The sequence below is a fragment of the Haemaphysalis longicornis genome, unplaced genomic scaffold (genome assembly GCF_048455015.1).
Source record: "Haemaphysalis longicornis isolate Haplotype H1 unplaced genomic scaffold, Haemaphysalis longicornis Haplotype H1 scaffold_12, whole genome shotgun sequence".
NCBI lineage: Eukaryota > Metazoa > Arthropoda > Arachnida > Ixodida > Ixodidae > Haemaphysalis > Haemaphysalis longicornis.
The window spans coordinates 30211697-30217780 of record NW_027526225.1 but is presented as its reverse complement, the minus strand read 5'-3'; the positions used below and the strand labels follow the sequence as shown (position 1 = coordinate 30217780).

Genomic DNA, 6084 nt, shown 5'->3' with positions numbered 1-6084 from the left:
TTGCTGCTAGTTGCGTTGAGCACTGTTTTTCAACAGTATTTATGCAAAAGAATTACACCCTAGGGTGCACAACCCCACATTTCGGGTTCCGACATAAAATTTTGCCGCTGAGACAGACGTACCCCCACCATCCCAAGGCCAACTGCAAATTCGATCATTGTGGCGCTGTAAGCTGCAATGCTTTTTAAGTCAGCCCAATCAGCACAAGCTGCAACAGGATGACTGGAGTGAAGCTACAACAGAAGAAAAAAATATTATCGGCACGGTACAGATTGTGTTGCTAAAAGATAGTTTATTGCATAAGAAACACATGAACAAGATTGAAACTTGTGCGAGTGAGTTTAAAATAGTTAGGTGAAGCATGAGTGACAATAAATCTGGGGGGAGAAGCAAGCTAAAGCGACAATTTGGACAGCCAGGATAGCAGCAGCGAGGATTTTTTGAACACTTGAAGCACAGTTTTGCATGGCAATACGCGTTGAAGAAATGTCAAAAGAGGTGGTCTTTCGTGCTAAAAGAAGAGAAACATTCAAATGGCCCTGAAAAAAATAAACAGGTGGTTACTAAAGACACAAACTTGAACTGTCAAAACGAACATGTTGAACTGTCAAAACGAACATGGTTTTTTTAAACCCCATACGCTCCCCGATATCGCTGATCTAATCTGATTGTAGAGTTTAACGCGCCGACGCAACGCAGGCGATGAGGCGCGCCGTAGTGGAGGGCTCCAGATTTTTTTGACCACCTGGGGATCTCTAACGTGCGCCAAAATCTCGTACACACGGGCGTTTTTGCTTTTCGCCTCCATCAGAAAAGCTCCCCGATATCGCCCTTAACTGGGGACCAGTGCATTACCTTAATGTACACGGTTACAACGGCCGGTTAAGACAAAACCTTTGCACGGGATTTGGGTAGCACAAGGCCAAAATTGAAGGAAGTAAGAGCATATGCGTCCTATTTTGTCATTTACGATACGTTTCCATCCAGCGAAACCATAGCAATTGAACAAAGCACGATCGGCAACGAGAAAATTCAGGAACGCTGCACACGCCGAACTAGGTTTTGTTTTCTTAATACCCGGTTGAATACGCGATTTACCATTTGAATCACCTGTGCGTACTTATTGCCTCGGCGCCGCTTCCAAACTCCTCCTTTTGGTGGTGCGGCCGGTGGAACTGCTACTACCAACACCAGACGTAGTACCAAGGGCTGATACGCTGCCTGCAATAGCGAATACACCATTTAGTGTCTACGTGGCCGCGACACCCGTACCAATGCACTTCCTAGACTCTAGCCAAACAAGGCCAAATGTTCAACGTTTGAACGCTGTCCAGCCTAGCTTAGCTCAACTCACCTTCCCTTGCAGTGACTTCAGGTTGGCGAATCAGTGGCGTAGGCTGGTTGAACTCCGGTATGTTTGAAGCGATGGGACGATATATGTTAAACGATTCATCACTATCGGAGGAGTCGTCCATCGAGCGTCCTTCGAGGATCCGGCACTTGCAGCACGTCCAGAGAGCACCCATTGCCGCTTGTTTCTTTTTCGGCAACCAAGCTGCTACGTTCAAAATCGAAGCGCGCCTAAAATTGCAACTGCAAGTGCTGCGCCAGAATACGTTTTGTAGATTCCTCGAGATTCTTCACTTCGAAAGCAGAGGCTAGTTAACGGCTGCACCTTCAGACGACGTTCATGGTGTGCAGAACGTTGTTCGCGTTTCCCTGTTTTTGTACGCGGATTATAAGGGGGCAGTTAGCCTGCACCAAGAAAACCGATTGTTTTATCATTTTAGCGGAAACGACTGGCGCGCATCTTCTGACAGTGAAGGTGATAGTGAGTGTGTAGGCAAAAAAAAGGATATAAAGAAAACTCGCGGTGATATATAATATTTTGACACGAGAACAAGGAAAACAGCCCTTAGATTGCGTATCGGTAAAAGCCAATTCACGTGCCGTTGTTAGTGTTGGACCTTATAGAATACGGCTATAAAATCACAAGCGGCGATTGGCCGGCAGAATAGATGGTGGAGAGGGTCAGGTCTCCATAAAAAGTGTGCCGCGGTTGAACGTGATTAAACAACGTTTGTCGAGCGAAAGCTCGCTTTCCGCATCTTTAGGGCGCAGTGAAAACGCACAAGTGCACCGCAGTACAAAACATCCAAAACAGTTACAGTAAATCGGTTACAAATCAGGCGCTGTTCGATGCTATCGAGGCCACAGGACCGCGCGCACAGTGGACTTGGAAGCCGCCTGCGCCTCGCATTCTTTTCAGATGGCACTCTCCCCTACTCTTCCCCCCAATCCCCTCCTCCGCACATCATCCTTTCAAACGAACGAGCGATTAGATGTTCCCACTGCGCGCAAGTGCACGAGCCGCTGTCTGGACCCTCGTTGAGCTTGCGTGGGCGCTACCAGCCGTTTTCTGGTTTTGCATGGAGAGGACTAGAGCTTTCCCTCTAAAACGACGGGGTGTAGGGGATTTTTTTTGTGGTTTTACTAATAGCGGGAAGGTTCGAAGGAGCAGGTGCATTAGATACTTTAGCAAATTCAATAATAGAACCATTTTTTCACAAAAAAATCATCGACAGCCGGCTTTCGATAATTCCGAGGCTCTAGATTGAAATTGCAGTTAATTAGAAGTGATGTGTTGGTTCCGACAATTCCGCACACAATGAAGTAAAGCATACTGCTGGATGATTCGACGCCAGAACCCAATTTATCCGGTAATGTGAAATTATTTTGAGTACAAAGTGTCGAAGTAACAGTCATTAATGGATAAAATTTAAAAAAAAATATTTGAGTGCAAAAACAGCGCCATGTGCCCTGCTGATGTCAGCGACATTGCAACTCACGCAGCGTCATAGCTTATAAAGGGGCAGTATAACCCGTTTTGGACTCGTGCGAGCGTAAGCATCGCTCTGTGTTTTGTGGTCATGAACATTTCTAGTGGCGTACAGATCCGCGTAAGGATTTTGTGTAACGGACGCTGCAGGCTTTTATTTTAAATTTAATTTCAACTATCAACGTAACCCGTGCCGTACGCTAGACATGAAAATGAAAGTCGCTATTCTGAAGAAAGTCATGAAGGGAGACGTGTTGCGGACTAATAAGAGTGCTGTTTTTGTGCTTTTTATTCCATTGGAAGTTCGGTTAATTCGAAGTGCTTTGCTTTCCCCGTGGAATTGTGTTAACTAGAGACGGATGCAAACGGCGTGAAAAACTCTCCTTTAGTTCTCGCTGGGCACCGATTCTACTTGGCGTAGTTATTTCGCGTTCAACTGGATATTCGCAAGTTGGCCTTCTGGGATGCCTTTAGGCTTTTCTGATTGGGAGTGACATGGCATTCGTGCAGTATTAGTTCCAGCTTTACTGGTACTCAAAAGCAAATTTGTGGTGTTCGAAACTTCTGGCTTCTAAAAACAATCGACGCGCTCGTATTGGGCGTAACTTCATTATTAAGCACTTGCGTGGTTTAATCGTTTTACGTGCAGCTTTGAACTAAGAGACAGTGCGATACCAATTTTGTTTTGATGCGAAGCATCCCATGCTCGGGGCTGTATCCCTCCCTCCCTCCTTGTCGTTGTTCGCCGTCCGCAGTCTACTGCGCATGCGCGTCTCTTCAGCCCCGTCACCGTTTGGGCTGACGTCAGCGCAGCCCACTATAAAAAGAAATAGTTAGGCGGCGCCCGGTTCTGATCCCGCGACTCTCTGCCGCAGCGGGAAGTACGTGGCGCTCTTCCCACTGCGCTACAAACCGTGACGGGAGCATGCGCTACGAACGCGCCTTATGTCCTTCACTCATTCAAACTACGTCAAGAAGCTACTGATACAACGAAGGCACGCGAAGCTGAACGTCAACGGAAACGACGAACTGAAAAGTAATGGGTGCTTCAGTCGACACCATGGCTGCTCAGGAGATGGTGCAATTTTTTTCTCTCACAGGGCACCCTTGGCTGCGAAGGTACACCGCAGGCGCTACATCCTTGCCCCCCACTTCCCCCCCCCCCCCGCCGGCTTGAAAAAAGTCCCCGCAGTAAGCATCCAAAGTGGCAAATGGCTCAATTTTGCTCCTTAGCTGACGTTGCTTCACTTCCGCAACTTAGGAGCCCTTTATTCTTCCTTGAATGAAAGAAGCCTTGATGGAATTAATATAACAACAAAATAATGTTTAGCCCGTTGATGAGTAAGGGGGTCGTTAAAGTGTCAAAGGTCTGACAGCGAGCGTCTGATATTGGGAGTTTGAGGTTAATAATTTAAAAGTGCTTGTGCGAATAAAACAATGCAAACACCCATAGGAAACGCCCGATGTGTTTGGAAGTACTTGTGCCCTTGCGCTCGTTTTGCATTCTACAGGGTGTCGTGACGAGAAAATGCCTTTGCTAAATTTCATCTGCTTGAACAATTTGTTAAGAACATAAATCCGATATGTTCTCACAATTCATTGCTTCTAGAATTCAGGAGAAGTCATTGTAATGCTTGTTTTGAGGCGCATCTCAAGCGATCCTGCGACACCTTCGGCCAGCACCGAAACTACCAGTGACATCACATTAAGAACATTCGAGAGTTAAACTCTCTTTGTTTATGTTACCTAGTGAAGCTGTAAACCGGATATTTTAAAAACAGTGTATCTTTTATTGGTTGCCATAAACACTTTTCTATCCTCGTCACCGGCGGCGCAACCGCATCACTGCACTGACACCCTTGTAAAATTAATTGGTGCTAGGCATAGAGTTTTATACCAATATACACTACAGGAAAATCTGGCGCCACTGTCTAGGAGAGCCCGCGCTTCAGCAAGTTTCCGTCATGTACCGGGCAGGGACGTTGCACTTGCCCTTGGCATGGCTCATGAACAGGCCGAAAAGTTGTCTCTGGCTGCGAAAACCGACACTATTACTGTAGAAGGATCATCAAAATTGCTTTTTTATTGTAAATTTTAAAATCCGAAAAGATTAATTCGTCAGTGATTATGTAGAAGCTTCATGCACGATGACAAAGAAAAAAATGTTACCCTTTTTGGTTAATTTTGGCTTCGAGACAAAAAAAAAATGCCATGTGGCTAGCTAAGCCAAGTAGGCCAGGAACGTCGGTAGCGACAATGGCGCCACCCACGGCGGCCCGCGACTTCAGCGACAGACTTGCTTCCAGTATATATTAGCATGAAACTCTATGTTCCTAGGGCCCTATTCTCGACTTCGTGAAATCACCGTGAATTTGTGAATTCGCCGGAAGCCTTGTCTGATTGGCTGTCAGTTTTGGACACGTGCTTCCGGCTGACAAAGCGGATGTGTGCACTTTCGGCATTTCGGCGTTTCATGACGTCGACTGGCACCTTTTTCTCGCTACTGAAAGCGCATAATTTACCTTTTCCAAGACATTTACCTGCGCATGCGCTTGAGGGCACTGCAATTGCTTTTGGTGGCTCGCTGTTATCGCCCATACCGCTTCTGATGGATGCCGTAAGGACGTCTGGGGCCCTATTCTCGACAGCACAAATTCCCAGGGGACTGGGAAATTTGCCGGAAGTCTTTCCTGATTGGATTTCAATTTTGGTCACGTGCTTCCTGTTGACATGTGGTTGTGTGTGGTTTCGTCATTTTGACGTCTCATGACGTTTTTTATTTATTTATTTATTTATTTGTACCCTCAAGGCCGAGAGGCATTTCAGAGGGGAGTGGGTTACAAGGTTATACACAAAACTAGAAAGCAGCAACAAAAGTAGTAAGCAGATAAGTACAAACATAGATGGGCCCTAATCATACAATGTTAGCTAGTGCTGCAAGAAACTGATGGTTGTCTTCGATTGCGGCGGTCAGACCGGGAAGGCGGTTCCAATCTTGTGAGGTCCGAGGAATAAATGACTGAAAGAAGGCGTTGGTGTTACATTATATTACGGGCACTAGTTCTAAAGTTTGCCTTATTTCGCTTTAATGAAAGCGCATAATTCTTGGCCGGCAATGAAAAACTAGACTAAATGGAGCGGACACGACAACGTAAGCCTGTCTTTGCTGTTCAACAACAATACTGCTTGTAGTACACGCCCTCTCTGTGATTGGCTGAGAAGGCGCGACGTAATTTAAACAGTTT

The 6084-nt window shown here is 46.2% G+C and overlaps 1 long non-coding RNA gene across 1 annotated transcript; it reads right to left on the bottom strand.

Annotated features, from left to right (window-relative positions):
* Positions 1–278: 278 nt before the first annotated feature.
* On the bottom strand, positions 279–1806 carry LOC144161909 (uncharacterized). Its single transcript, XR_013320527.1, has 3 exons — positions 1355–1806; positions 1121–1221; positions 279–539 (listed from the first exon to the last, which is right to left on the bottom strand). It is a non-coding gene; the product is annotated as an uncharacterized LOC144161909 (long non-coding RNA).
* Positions 1807–6084: the final 4278 nt, after the last annotated feature.